Genomic DNA, 15,835 nt, shown 5'->3' with positions numbered 1-15,835 from the left:
TCTACATTTAAGACTTAAAACTCACAACAGTAAATTGACTGTCGACTCTAGAGCAAGCTATAGAAACTGATTTCCTTTTGTAAACACACAATGAGACCTGTTCCTCTACTTGTTTTCCTGTGCCATACATTTGGCGGAATTCGTAATCTAAGTGTATATAATGAGATGAAACAAGTAAACTGGACTTTCTGAGAAACTTTGACTGTCAGACTTGTCTGACATGCTGTGAACTTTCTCCTTTTGCAGAAGTATATGAAATACCTTTTCCTATGCATTTTGAAACGAAGCAGGCTGCCTTTCTTTGATTCTATATTTAGATATTTATACGACTATAACCATATAACCTATTGTTGTTTAATTTCTGTGTGTAGAGACTAACATCTAACCTATTGTTGTTTAATTTCTGTGTTGAGAGTAACCTTCTCAACTATTGTTGTTTAATTACTGGGTTAGGGTGAGGGTTAGGAGTGTGTGTGTGTGTGTGTGTGGTACACCGCCTTCATTCATTATGACCAGAGTACATTCAGAGTACAACGTACGTTCAGTCCCGCTGTGGGGGATGATGTTGCTCCTGGTTGAAGAATGGAGGAGCAGTGCGTCTCAAGCTGTGGGGGCGGTGACCGCACTAATGGACGCGCTGCGGGGGGGTGACAGTGTTTTCCGGTGAACAAGGTCAAGCCCAGGGGGGTGGGTTGCTTCTCCACATGGCTGAACTGTGAGGTCTGTAGCTGGTGGTCGAACTGCAGGTTGGACCGCAAACTGGAGGAGTAGCAGCTAGCAGCATTCACGGCCAAAAAGAACAAGCACTGGTGGGGTGGTGGTTGGAACGCAGCAGAGTTGTAGGGCTTTCTGTTCTTATCACTACAACAGCGTGCCTTTTTTACCTAGTAAAAGAGCCTGTTTTTACAGTGCTCAAGCTGCTATTTACACACAACGACCACTAGTTGGCCGCTTGTAAATTAGCCTGCTTCCTATACAGGAAAACGGCAAAATAGCTTTATATTAGCTTATCCTGATGTGATTTTGAAAATGTAAGGATACTGGGTGGTAGAACGCACATATCTAGGAAAAGTCATGAAAGGAGGGTCCTGAATTTGATCGAGTGCAAAGATATAAAAATAATATTTACTCACAGGGGTCAAATGATCCCTCATGGCTGTTCTGGTGTTATGGACAGGGGAAACCTGTCTGAAACCTAGCTGCCATCCTCACTGTGCAATTAAAACCACGATTAGCTGGCTTGGTCAGTGTGTGCCAAGGCCTACTAGCGGTCAGCTAGTGCTCAAAGCCCGGTGCTTCAAGTCTAGTGATTAAGCCTGTTTCAATTTCCACAGCTGGGCTTTTCCCGCCCCCTATATGATCTCCAGTTTGTTTACATTCTGCAGCTTGTACATTTACATTTACATTTTTGTCATTTAGCAGACGCCTTATTCCAAAGTGACTTACAATCAATACAGTGTACAGTGGCGAACTAGATGGAGACAACATGTGAAATCTTCCGTTTTTCCGAACAGGTTCTGATTACTTAGTGTAACATTTTAATTGTAGTATTCAAATACATTTGATTTATTATTATTATTATTATTATTATTATTATTATTATTATTATTATTATTATTATGCCTGCCACCCACAAAGTCCACTAGCCAACTAAAGCACGTGGATGATAAGAATATCCCCGCCTCGCTCTCAATCCCCAGTTTGGCCTCCGATTTAATTTATTTGATTTGATTGATTGATTTAAATTAGGGACAATGCACATTGATTAACAGACATGCTGTAATTGAGACAGTATTAGCCTAGCAGGCTAGTTTTCATCTGCGGTCCCTGGCCAGATTTTAAGAGGCAACCTAAAATCTCAAAATATTAAAATACATACACACGCTACCAAATATAGAAGACAACATATCAAGAAGAGGACAAACAACTCAGAAGACAGAAAACAAAAATGACAAAACAAATTACCGAACCTGGACAACAACAACTAACAACAGCAGACAATTACCGCAATAATCGCGAACTAGAGCAAGCTCAAACAGAACAAACAAACCCGATACTTAACACAAAAGGACAAGACAGAACAGTTTAGCAAGATGCAACATGGAAAGGCTACTGGTGTAACACATAGTTTGTTGTCAAGCAGCCATATTTTTTTTAGCTGGATGAGACCTGGGGTCGTAGAGGAGGCTAAAAGCCTGAGTTTTAAGTAGCTAACAGGCCCGGAGTAAGCACTGTTTGAAGCCCGGGAGTAACTTTGGAAAAGAGATTGGCCTTGGCACATACTGACATGCACAGTGTAAGCCCTGCTGAGGCAATCCGGCTACTGGTATAACACTGTGGTCACCCAGAGAGATAAATACTTCATGCTCACTTTCAGTAGGTATCAGTAAGGACGAGGAGAATGATGCTTTAATTCACTCTTGATACTCTCTCTCACCTACTCCTTATGTGTCTGTCTGTGTTTGTCTCTCTCACCTCCTCCTTATGTGTCTGTCTGTGTTTGTCTCTCTCCTCCAACACACCAGTTTACTCCCTCGCTCTCGCTCTCGCTATCTCTCTTTGTCTCTGTCTCTTTCATTTTATTTCCTGTGTTCCCCCTTTCTCTCTGCCCCGTCACCTTTTTGTTCAATCTTTTTATGTCATTCCTTCCTAACCATTTAAAAACATGGCCCCTGAACGTAAAGTAGTTCACTGTTCTGTCCTGTTTGCACTTGTCTCTTATTGTATATTTGTGAAAAAAGAACTAGCACGCACACACCAAGGCCACAACAAGTTCCTTCTATGTGTTTCAACATAATTGGCAATAAATGTTATCTGAATCTGAATCTGAATCTGAATCTACCGTACCCGTTTAAATATTCTGAAATATTCCCATGTTATTCCTCTTCTATACATTACTATATCACCACATTGTCATTTTAACATCACCATTCACTGTACAGTAGGTGTATTGTGACATGCATTGGTTTTACATGATAAATACCGATGTATGGAACATATATATATATATATATATATATATATATATACGTGTATATATATATATATATATTGATGTGCAGCATATGCATTGTTCTAACAGTGTATTGTACTGAACTGTACTGTTTTGGTTCGCTAAAGGGCATTCAAATTTGTATTCAAATTGGTTTGGTGATGTGTGTACCGGCTAGCTGGCATGAAATTGGCACATGTCCTGTATCTAAGCGCCAGGTGCGGTTGTGACGACTATCGACAACAAAGAAAATGGCCTATTTCTCAATATCGATACACAAGACGTGTATGTTTGTAAGACTGGGATTCGAGGTGTCATGTACATCTCAGGAAGATGAGCAAAGGGTGTTCTAAATGGCCTCCTCCCCTGTTGCTCGGTTAAACCAATTCATGCTCTTGTCTTCAGTGCCCTGCCTGCGCCGCTATCGATCCCTGGGAATGGGCTTTCCACTTTTACATAGCGCAGAACCAGCAACCCACCGCTCTCCCGTATTGATCCTATTTCCTCCCACCAGAGCCTTTCCCTGCTTTGATTGTTCAGACCCTGAGGTTGTGTAGACAGAGCAAAGCAATAAGCAACAAAATGCAGGCTGCAGTCCTGTGAGGCCAGCTGGAGGGGGGGGGGGGGAGTGAGAGAAAGAGAGAGAGAGAGAGAGGGAGAGAGAGGGAGGGAGGGAGAGAGAGAGGGAGAGGGAGGGAGGGAGAGAGAGAGAGGGAGAGGGAGGGAGGGAGACAGAGAGGGAGAGGGAGAGAGAAAGAGAGAGAGAGGGGGGGAGGGAGGGAGAGAGAGAGAGATAGAGAGAGAGAGAGGGAGGGAGGGAGGGAGGGAGAGAGAGAGGGAGAGAGAGAGAAAGAGAGAGAGAGGGAGGGAGACAGAGAGGGAGAGAGGGTGAGGGGGAGAGAAAGAGAGAGAGAGAGAGAAAGAGAGAGAGAGAGGGAGGGAGGGAGGGAGGGAGAGAGGGAGAGAGGGAGAGAGAAAGAGAGAGAGAGAGAGAGGGAGGGAGAGAGAGAGAGAGGACAAATAAATACACCTAGAGTGATTAGGGGTGATTCCTTTCAAGACGGTTCAGACGGACTGTCACCTATCGATCCACCAATAACGATTAGGACAGAAATGCTGCCGCGAGAGCATAGAGGAAAAATTAGGTGCCAAAAACGAAGGAAAAACAACCAACAACCAAGAGACAAGAGACAGCAAGAGATCAGATTAAGGTAATTAAAGGATGCGGCGGTTGCTATTTAGGCTGAATTAAAAAAAGAACGAGCGCACTCTCTCTGGATTGTAAGACATTAGTGTGACACAATTAGTCAACATATCACAGATGAAATCTCTATTAGGGAGAATTAGACAGATTAGGCATGCTGAGGATGACAGATTAGAAGACAGATTAGAAGACATGGATTTCGTTTCATAGCAGATGTTCTTCTCTTGGCTCCTATAACCCCAACATCTCCGATTTGAAATCAAACATTTACAAACGTGAGGTTATAGTAAACACTTTCAGTTTTTTATTGAAGGATATTTCTGACACAGTCTAATGCTTTGGTCCTCATGTCGGGATCCGATGTAATGATCAGACTTTCTTTTCCTGAAAAAAATGTATACATTTCCGCATTATTGAAAATCAATGACACATCGCTAGTCAACTAACACAGGTTGTTTTGTGAGCCTGCTAACAAGGTAAAGTAGTGTTATAGTTAACTAGGTAGCAGTGGGGGTTACTCACCGAATCCATTGCATTGCAGCATTTTGGCTCGACTAGCGAGTTTGTGTCATGATTCTCAACAATGTTAAAACGTAGTTCCGTGTTTCAAAAGAAAAGTCCGAACATTTCGATTGGTTGCCGACATGCGGACCAAATGATCAGACTGTCACATTTGTGTACATGGAATTTGGAAATGACAACTGTTTTTTTATAGATCTCGCTATTTCAGTAAGCACCAACAACAGTAAGTCTAGTGTGTCAGCCACATTATTTCTGCAGGCATAAGAGACCTGTCATTGATTCTAGGCTTGGCATTTGCCTTTGGAGTCTCACTGCCGTTGGTGTCTGTCAACACGAGGACCAGAGAGGTGTCAAAGAAAGTCAAGGAAGCCGTTATCGTCCATCTGATGCATTAGGTCTCCATGTAGAGTCAGACAGCAGCATTACCCCGGCACACGGCACAGCCAACAGACGGGTCTGCTGTTTACAGTACGTGACGTTAGAATTATAAGGTTCTATCTCCATTTTTGGTCAAAATTGAGTTTTTTTACATAATCTGATCCATTAGGTGTTTATTAATGCCTGTGTGGTGTTTATTTTTTTTTAAGTTGACATTTTGAGTTAGTAATTCATAAAATACAAAGGTTCCATCTCACAAAACACAATGGAATGTAAAAACGTTGACGCTCAATATCTCTGAACTGCCCTAAACGGAGATAGAACCTTATCATTCTAAACTCACGTGATGTCATAATACCTTATCATTCTAAACTCACGTGATGTCATAATACCTTATCATTCACGAGTTGCCGGCCTGAGCCACCCTCCCCTGGGACACCAAATTGAGGTATCTCAGCTCCTCTCAGCGCCCAGCAGTGGTACGCAAGCACATCTGTGTCTCCTCCAGCTCACCTACACATACAACCGTACTCATTGGCGACTCAATAACGCTTAAAATTAGATCAGTGTCACCAGCTACTGTGTACCAGGTGCTACTGACATAGCAGCTAATCTTAAATGGCTGCTGGCATCTCAAGTGAAAAAGAACAAAACTAGGGAGTTTAGGCAGTTGCCTACTCTGACCAAACAGGTGTGATTGAATCCACCCTGAGAGTAGCTCTGTTGTCTACCATCACCCCAACTTTGATCAGGAGCAAAGCACACCCCCAACTATCTCATTAGCTTCCCCAAATGCTTGTTGAGTGACAGCCCATTTAGCAGGCCTACTCAGAGAGATGATCATATTGTGTTTGTAAACACAGATACAGTATGTAGTTATGATGTTTTATTATATATAGCACGCAGTTGTGATGTTCATACTCATCAGTTTATTAATCAGAACCAGTTTTCTATTGCTAGAGTAATATGCTCTATGTTAAAAAAGAAAGTCACGATGACATTGTGTAAGTGTTTACTAGCCCATTTTTCTGAGTTTCTCTGAGTGAATTTGCTCGGTTTTGAATTCTGTAAAAAAGTGGGTCGCGACTTAATGACCATGGGAAAATGTGGGTCCCAAAGCCAGACCAGTTGAGAACCACTGGGGTACAGGGACGTTGTTATTCACGTCGACTCACTCAACAATGATGTTAGAATGAAGCAGCCAGAGGTCAGTAAGAGGACATTGCTACAGTCTGTAATCTTGCTAAAAAGATGAGTGGCATCAAGTAATTGTGTCTGTAATGGACCTATCGCTAAGCCACGCCCCCTTTGAAAACTCGGACAAACAAACAACGCTTCACTGACAGTGACTGACTGACCAACCGTGACTGAATGACATTCAATGACTTACAATGGCGGGAGTTGGCAAATTTCAGATTTCTGATTTACCACAGCAAGTAATAGACATGTTTTTTTTTAAAGATGACAGGAATATTTAGTCTAGAAGCTTTTCACCATCAAATATTAGCGAGTTGTTTGTCCGAGTTTTCTGCCTATAGTGACTTTTGCTGTGATATGATTGGACAATTTATATTTTGGGGCGTGGCTTAGCGATGGGTCTATTGTGTCTGTAATTGTCTCCATCCAAATGAAAACAACAACTCATGCCTCCTGGTGGTTGTTCTGCCAAGGTGAATGACCTGAAATAAAGCATGGCATGGTACCATTGCCAGCACTCGAGTTGAGGTGGGATGAGGGGGATGAGGGCATCCCCCCTGAAATAAAAACAGTCAAAATCATCCCCCTTCTCAAACTGCCATCCCCCCTTTCCATCCATGTCATTTTATCAGTGAACGTGGTATTACTGCTATTTCAACATTTAGTTTTGCACATATTGAGTAAAATACTGTGGGCAAAGGGGGCACTCACACATGCAACAACATTTTTACAGAGTCACTGACACTGAAGTCACTGACGCTGTGGGGATGCTAGAATTGTCCCCATATGATAAAATCCACCATCCCCCCTGATTTTCTTTTACAACTCGAGTACTGGTCATTGCACAAGAATATTTTCAACTCTGACATACTGTAGCTACTGCCTTTGAATGAAGTAGAAGCTGCACACTCTAGTTCCAGATGCAAGAAGTAGATTTTAATTGACACCGGTTTCGGCCGTAGCCTTTGTCAAGTCTTACAAACAACATAGTGCAAGACAGCCATTAAATAGATGGGTAGGCTAGATTGAATAGGTAACACCTGTGAGGACACACCTATGTGAGATTACAATTACGTCATAAATACATGAAAAGACAATCGGTGTTATGTATAAGCTGCTATACACTGGCTCGAAATTCTGTGTACATGAAGACCCATCAGTGAGGGCTGGATATAAATAACATGTAGCTTTAAGCAGAGCGCTGAGTCCTAAAAGAAGAAATAAAAGAAATGTACTGTACTGTACTGCCTTGTCTTACTTGTGTGCTACTTGATTACGCCTTGACGAAGGAGCTTGCTCCGAAATGTGTCTTTGAAAGGATCAAGTTGCCGTCCAGAACTGTTTTCTCTTGATATAACAGATAATATCCTGGTTTGGCAGAATCAGATCTATGTATTGCATGGTGTACTGTTTGTGATTACATCAACCAACAAGTCTCTTCTCTCTTCTGACGCTAAATGTCAGCGGAGGAAAATAGTTCTCACTGATTGCTGTGAGCTAAACTGAGACTGATAAACAGTGCACTGATGGAACATTCCATGCCTCCCCAGTGTGTGTGTGTGTGTGTGTGTGTGTGTGTGTGTGTGTGTGTGTGTGTGTGTGTGCGTGCGTGCCTGTGTGTGTGTTTCACAAGTGAACACAGCCCTTATTGGGATCCATCCAGATCGATCCCCTCCCTCTGTGCACTTGAATACGTGAATAGACGTGAATACATCTCTACAGAATAGCAGAGTGACAGGTGAGTCGATTTCAGGAATTACTCGGTTCCTTTGATTGGCGTCAGTCACCCAGGAGACCGGGACAGGTACATGTCTGGAGAAGACAATGGCTGTGAGCCAGGGTTCCTACAAGTTTCAACCAGTCAAATTGAATACCTTTTTAGACCTTTTATAGACCTCTTTGAATAGAATTTTAGACCTATTCGCGACACCATATGATAGCTTTTTGTCATACTCGAGGTGATGAAATTAGGGATTTCACTGCCATACAGACAACATTTTGGCATTTTTTTGGGTTCCAGCTTGATTAATTTCCGCGTAAATAGATGTGGTCGGACTGATTTCCTTGCAGGATCTCATTTTTAAGACCTAGCACCTCATTTTTAGACTGAATAACTGAAATTCAATACCTTTTCATGCCTTGAAATTTGGTTTGCTGGATTTTAGACTTAAAGGCTTTTTAAGACCAGCGCGGATACCCTGCAAAGGCTGTGAGCGCTGTGGAATGTCTGGAAGAGTGTCACAGAGCTGTGATGTCATCAGTGTGGGAGTCATAAGATGAATGTTGGATCTCCTTAGCTAACAACTTCTAATGTAAATACTGGACTTGTAAAACCATGTAAAAGCAGATGTCTCATCATGAGGTGTGAGTAGCATAGTTTAATATGACCTGTGGTCATCTCTATATCACTCTGTCTCTCTCTGTCTCTCTCTCTGTCTCTCTCTGTCTCTCTCTCTCTCTGTCTCTGTCTCTGTCTCACTCTGTCTCTCTCTCTCTCTGTCTCTCTCTCTCCGTCTCTCTCTGTCTCTCTCTCTCTGCTCTCTCTCTCTCTCTCTCTCTGTCTCTCTCTCTGTCTCTCTCTGTCTCTCTCTCTGTCTCTGTCTCTGTCTCTCTCTCTCTGTCTCTGTCTCTCTCTCTCTCTCTGTCTCTGTCACTCTGTCTATTTCTCTCTCTCTCTCTCTGTCTCTGTCTCTGTCTCTGTCTATCACCCTGTCTCTCTGTCTCTGTCTCTCTCTCTCTCTGTGTCTCTCTCTCTCTCTCTGTCTCTGTCTCTCTCTCTCTGTCTCTCTCTCTCTGTCTCTCTCTCACACTCTATTCGAATGTAAAATGTTTCTATCAAATTCAATTCAAATATTTCCCTTGTAATAATAGTATAAGTATACAGTATAATGAAAGCACATAGTGATAATTACATTGGAGTCAGATTATCAATATTAGAGATTAACAAAACATAGCCAACAGTCTCAACCTAAACTTCATGTGGAAACTGACATTATTATAATGCTCTACAACACTATACGTAACATTCACCTTTCTCAACCATGCATGGTTTTCTGTCAGCCAAGAGAGCCCTGTTTCTCAGTTATGGTTTACTGAATATATAAAGTTGAGATAAAAAGCAAAAAGCAATGGGACAATTGGCTTGACAGCAGTTTCTGGTAAGTCTCTCTCTCTCTCTGACAGACTAAGAAGTCTTTCTGGTAAGTCAGATGTGTTCCATCGCATAACTTGTGCAGGCATAAGCGAGCTGTCGATGTCTAGTATTGATTATAGGGACAAAGAGGTATCAATGAAAGTCAAGGAAGTCATTCAGGGTTCCCACACTTTCTGAAACATCAAATTCAAGCACCTTTCAAGGACTTTCAGTTTCCTCAAATTCAAGGACCCAACACGGCATAGCCGTGTCACGACAGATCTAGACGAGAATTGATATAATAGGAACTATCCGCTCACAGACAACAATTAAAAAGAGAGGCTTGAATGTGTGAACATTAGATGGTCTCTTGCCTTCTCTACCACAGCACAGAAAAACAAAATATTGTGAAATATGTGTAAAGTTAAGCAATACAGAGACGACAGAGAATATAAAAAGAACTAAAGAAAATAACCAGTAATAATGCTGTGCAGACAGGTAAGAAGCCAGGAGTAGAGTGTTCTCTGGTCTTTTATACTTAAAGCACCTGAGGAACAGGACACAGCTGTTAGACATCAGACAATCACAGACCCACACCACACAGGACAGACACGGATACAAACAGTGTGTGTGTGTGTGTGTGTGTGTGTGTGTGTGTGTGTGTGTGTGTGTGTGTGTGTGTGTGTGAGGGTAAGCCAATGAAGATCTATCCAGATGTGCGAGTGGTGTACCAGACAACAAATACCCCAACACCCAAACAGACAAATAGACAGATACCCATGTGGTCACATATCACAACAAACCTAAAGCAATGAATGTAAGAGGTGATCTATGGGTGCTTTTTTATTTGTATTTCATATTTAGTCCTTTTCTCTGTATTATTTCTGTTTGATGACAGCAAGACCTATTCGATGATATTGATACCATTTTATACAAAAGTTGTATACGTCAAGAAATGTGTTTATTGACAAATGATCAATGAAATACTGATTATAAAAACAACAAAAACAACAAAAAACAACTGTCCCACAGATCAGAAACACTCTCCAGGAGGTAGGCGTCAATGTGTCAGAGACTGAACCATCCACAGGATACGTCACGAGCCAAACTACAGATGCTTTACTGCAAGGTGCAAACCGCTAGTTATCCTCAAAAAGGATGGCCAGGTTACAGTTAGCTAACAAGGCCCTACAAAGGGCTCTCCCACGCACCGCAGAGGTCTGGAAATATGTCTTGTGGACAGATAATAAGCATGTTATCATGTATGAGTGACTGCAAGAGAAAGGTTTGGACAGAAAAGGATCTGCCCAAAATTGACATTATACCACCTCATCTATGAAACATGGTGCATGGGGTGTTAGGGTTGGGCATGTACTGTATAGCTGCCACTAACCTGTCTTCATTGATGATTGTAACTGTAGACGACAGAAGCAGAATGTATTCTGAAGTGTACAGAAAACATCTTGTCTGCTCGAGTGCGAGCAAATGTCTCCAGATTCATTGGATGGTGTTTCATCAAGCAGTGAGAAAATAAAACACATTGAAAAGGTCTTGACTGCAAAGTCAATCTTTAGATTTAAATCCAATTGAACACGCATTTCATTTCCTGATGATGAGATTTTAGGCAGAAATATCTCATATCTCTCAATATATAATATCTCTCTCAACAAACAACTGAGGATGGCTGCAGTACAAGCCTGGCAGAGCGTCACCGGGGAAGATGCCTAGCGTCTGGTGGGAACAATGGATTGCAGACTTCAAGCAGTTATTGGATGCAGAGGATTCTCGTCCAAATACTATACACGAGCGCTATTATTTTGGTTGGTTATTATTTGATAAATCTGTCCCATGCATAGATATGTATACAAAATATATAATATATAATAATATATATAATATAATTGTAATAATAATAATATATATATATATATTTTAAAAACATTTAAATAAAAAACGTTTTCCTTTCACTGAGACTGCCAATGGCCCCGGTCCTGAGCTAGATTACTCTTCCTGATACGACTGGTGGATTGATGATTCACTTGCTTAGTCAAATGTATTGATTGTAAGTCGTCTGCTAAACGCCAAAAATGTTAATGTGAATGTATACAATTCAGTGTTATTTCTGAATGGTGAAATCAATTATGTACACAAATACCATCAAATAGAAGTTGAGAATCTCTATCTATCTCTATCATATCTCATAGTCACTGTTTGATTTCGAGTGTAGAGCCGAAGGATAATGCTTCTGCTTGAAAGGCACTGTATACTGTATACAACACATACTGTATTTCAACAAGATATAAGACTGTACCGCCTATTAAATTGAGTTGAATAGAAAAATGACATGGTTTTCCTTAAAATAGTGTGCAGTTCTTTTTCTCCACTTGTCATTCTGCTACTGAAACATTTCCACTGCACTTTCCTGTCTGTCTGATGGCTGGGCGCTAAGGGGTCTTGACAGTATTTCTGATGGCTGAGAGCTAAGGGGTCTAAGGGGTCTGAAGGGTCTTGACAGTGTGTCCGCAGGAGCATGTTTCCGGAGGCTCTTTTCCACAATGACCACAATGGCAGTGGATTGGCCTCTCTCCTCATCTTCAAAGCTTTTAGCCCTTTTAGCCTCCTCCTCATGGGCCTCCTGGCTGGGCCTGCCTGTTCCTACCGCCCCTCCCGACGGGACGCTTAGCTGGGTCACTCAGCGGGGTCCAGGGGAAGAGTCTAATCGGATCACAGTGGAGTCAGGGCCTCAGGGACAGAGAGCAGGGGCGGCGGCTGTGGCGCAGGAGGTAGAGCCGCCGTCTAATGATCGCAAGGTTGGCAGACCGGAGTGTCCTTGGGCAAGACACTGAACCACAAAATTGCTCCCAGTGAGCGGGCCGGCGCCTTGCATGGTAGCTTGCCGCCATTGGTGTGTGAATGTGTGTGTGGGTGAATGAGAGGCCGTTGTAAAGCGCTTTGGATAAAGGCGCTATATAAGTGCAGTCCAGAGCTCCAGCCCTTGCTGCTCTGCTCCAGGTCTGATGACCGATACCGACTCAGTCCTACACAGATGTGGGGGAAAATGTCTTTAATAACAATAACAATGTGACAATGATTACTTAAGGCCATGTTCTCACATGAAAGTCTGAATCAGGACCTGGAGCAAGTGGACGAGTTTGCAACATTGTTGCATAAATTATTTCTCTGATTTGCGTTCTCACAGACCTTTATGTAAACAAAGTAACATATGCAATCGAAGCGTAGTTGATTGGTCAGAAAAAATGTAAATTGCCCGTTCGTCCCACTCTTATCCAAATCAACCTGCATGCGCTGTTGTTTTCCTAAGGACAGCCTCGATGCGTAGTTTCTAATCGGAGCGAAACCACCCTTTTCAAGCGGAGCATCCGTCGGCTGTTTGCTCCGGGAGTGACTTCGAATGCGCGTTCTCACAGCTCCAAACGACGCAGAGCAAAGCGAATTTTATCCTAAACTCCGATTCCAAGTGAAGCAAATGTTCTAGTGAGAACACACCCTAAGACTGTATGAATGGCAAGAATGGAAGACACCATACTGTCATGTGATAGACACCATAGTCTATGTGATACTGCCCCAGTTGAGCCATTGTACCCCATTGTTGTTGGCCAGACAATCGCTCCTTCTTGCAAGAACTACATAAATACTCATAATGATTTGATAAGTCTCAGTCTCCTAGTTACACAGTTTAGCATTCTGTGTATTTAAATCTGTCAACAGACTCTCCTCAACTGCCCTGTGACGTATGGATACGTAGAACGCATCGGGCCACATTTTAGACCACTTGATCTCTTTTTGTATATACTAAACAATACCACATTTTAATTACTATAATCGACCACCATTGAAGTGTCTCTCCCAGCCTTTTATCCTCTCTCCACCCTTGATTGAAGATTGAGCACAGGTGTGCACAGGAAACGAACAGAACACACACACACAAACACACTACGGACGTAACACCTGAGTATCTGGATTCACACAACAAAACCACAGGAGAGACAAGAAGTGATTGGAAGAATTCCACAATTGAGTATCCAAAAGCTAAATCAAACTCTATTTGTATTTCGCCATGCAGGTCTGCACGGAAAACCTGCTCTGTCCTGCAGGATTTAGCATTTAAGATAATCGTAACACGCATTTTAATGGCCGTTCTGTTGTCCACACGCAGGTGGTGCCGATTATTTTCAGAACCTTTTGTTGTCGCTCGTGTAGTGTGAAAGGGTCTACAAGGTGACATAGGAACACAGCTGTAGGCAATAGAATCGCATGACCAGGGGCCCGTTCCACTAAGCGAGATTATCTTCTAAGCCTCGATAAAGTTCTAATCGGCGATAATGTTAGCTTGCGCTCGTTGCCATCAATGTGGCTCAAATAATTCGCTGTTTGGTTGCTATGCAACATATCCTTCTGAGTCAGATATAATTAGCCTGGTCGCGAGCAGGCTAAAAGGCTGGCTAAAGTAATGCGTCCGTCAAAAAAGGCTCACAGGCGGAAACTATATCCCGACAGTTTCATCAAGTGTCTTTTAGGAAATATTAGTTCCTACTTTTTACGAGATAGATAGATAGTTTGATAATTTGAAACAGGGTTTCCGTTAGAAAAATCGATGTCCGGGAAGATTTCGATTTACCGGACAAACGTGAATTATTCCGGTCATCATATTAAAATATAATAAAAAAAAAATTTTTCAAAATCATATTTTTTTTTCTCCAAATCTAATATAGCTGTTTGTCGCGGTGATTACTGTTGTGTAGCGACCTATATATGCCATTTAATGTCTATTTCTCATCCGATACGATTAGATGCGAGCTATATAATAATATAACATGATTCGCATGCGCGCTATGCCATTATGTCCAGCGCTGAACGGGCGCCTCACTGGGAACTGAACAGACAGCATCGATCAATGAACGGACTCCACATTACGTTAACTGAAGTTTGTTAAATTGTTTGGGATTAATGTGAGTTTTCAATTTTCTCTTTCCAGTTTTACCCTTTTTTTAAAATTTTATCAATAAAACAACGTCATTTCTATAACCAGGGGGGTGTTCCATCGACGTCGCTGGAGGAAAGTCTGGGCTTGTTTTGACAAGTCTCGCGAGATCTATCAAGATATGCCTGGATCTTTTTAAGAGTCTCGCGGGACTTGGCGAAGTGGGCCTAGGTTTTCCTTTGGCGACGTTGATGGAACACCCCCCAGGTCTCGCTGGTTGGGAAGGCATTTTCGTTTAGCTGCCTGTCAAATCATACTTAGGGGATAGCCCTGTAAGCTCATACGGGTCTGTATGTCGTCCTGAAGACCGGCTGTTAGATCATATAGCTGAAGTTTGTCTCCATCTTACAACACTACTTTACATTGTTAGCAGGCTCATAAAACAAACCGTGTTAGTTGACTAGCGATGTGTCATTGATTTTCGACAACGCGGAAATGTATTCACATTTTTCGAAAGAAAAGTCAAAGCATTAGAACGTAGAACGGAACATCGCACGCGCGCGGAAAGCCACCGGCCCCGATTTGGCCAGAACTTTTTTTTCCGTCAGGAGATTTTCTTTTTGTTGCTTGAATCCCTGGGCTCCCCCGCACACCGTGATTTAATTCGCACACTGTCTTAGTGTAAATGTTGTCCGTTTCGTTTGTTATCCTTGTTATTGTGCGATAAAGATAAGGCTTTCCGCTTCGGGCCACCATTTTCAGCTGGGCACCGGACACACACACTCGTGCACGCGCGGCACTGCCCGAGAGAGAAGGACCCGCCCCCTTTGGTTAGCCTATAGGCTGGCTGGAGGGGGCGGGTCCTTCTCTCTCGGGCAGTGTGTGTGCGTGGGTGTGTGTGTGTTTGGTGCTCAGCTGAGAATGGTGGTGATTATTTTCACCGGACATTTTGTCCGACGAGTTTTCAGTTTGTCGGACTTCAACAAATGTTACCGGACAAAGACCGGTAATTACCGGTTAACGGAAACCCTGATTTGAAAGTGTGATCGATCGATAGATAACCTGATATTTTGAAAGTGTGATAGATAGATAGATCGATAGATAAATAAATTAAAAAGTGTAAAAAATAAAATAAAATAAATAGGTATGTCTATCAACTTGCATTGCTTTTGACACAGCGGTCTGGCTGGCGCAGTGGTTAAGGCAACCAGCTAGAGCTCCGAAGGTTGTGGGTTCGAGACTTGACTAAGTTATATTTTTTTTTTTTACATTTAACCGAAGATTTCATGCAAAGGCTTCAAACACCATTGTAATCGTGTCAGTTCTTGTAAATTAGCCTGCACCATAATTTTATAGCCTACATACTTTTTTAGATGAGATTTTAGATTAGATTCAGACAACGAAATGCAGTAAAAAGTGTGTCCGAAGAGGGAACCACTGTCTAAAAATGACGAATAAATCCTATGG

The sequence above is a fragment of the Nansenia antarctica genome, assembly GCF_963989245.1.
Source record: "Nansenia antarctica genome assembly, chromosome: 5".
In the NCBI taxonomy this organism is placed as follows: domain Eukaryota; kingdom Metazoa; phylum Chordata; class Actinopteri; order Argentiniformes; family Microstomatidae; genus Nansenia; species Nansenia antarctica.
This window is presented reverse-complemented; position numbering follows the sequence as displayed.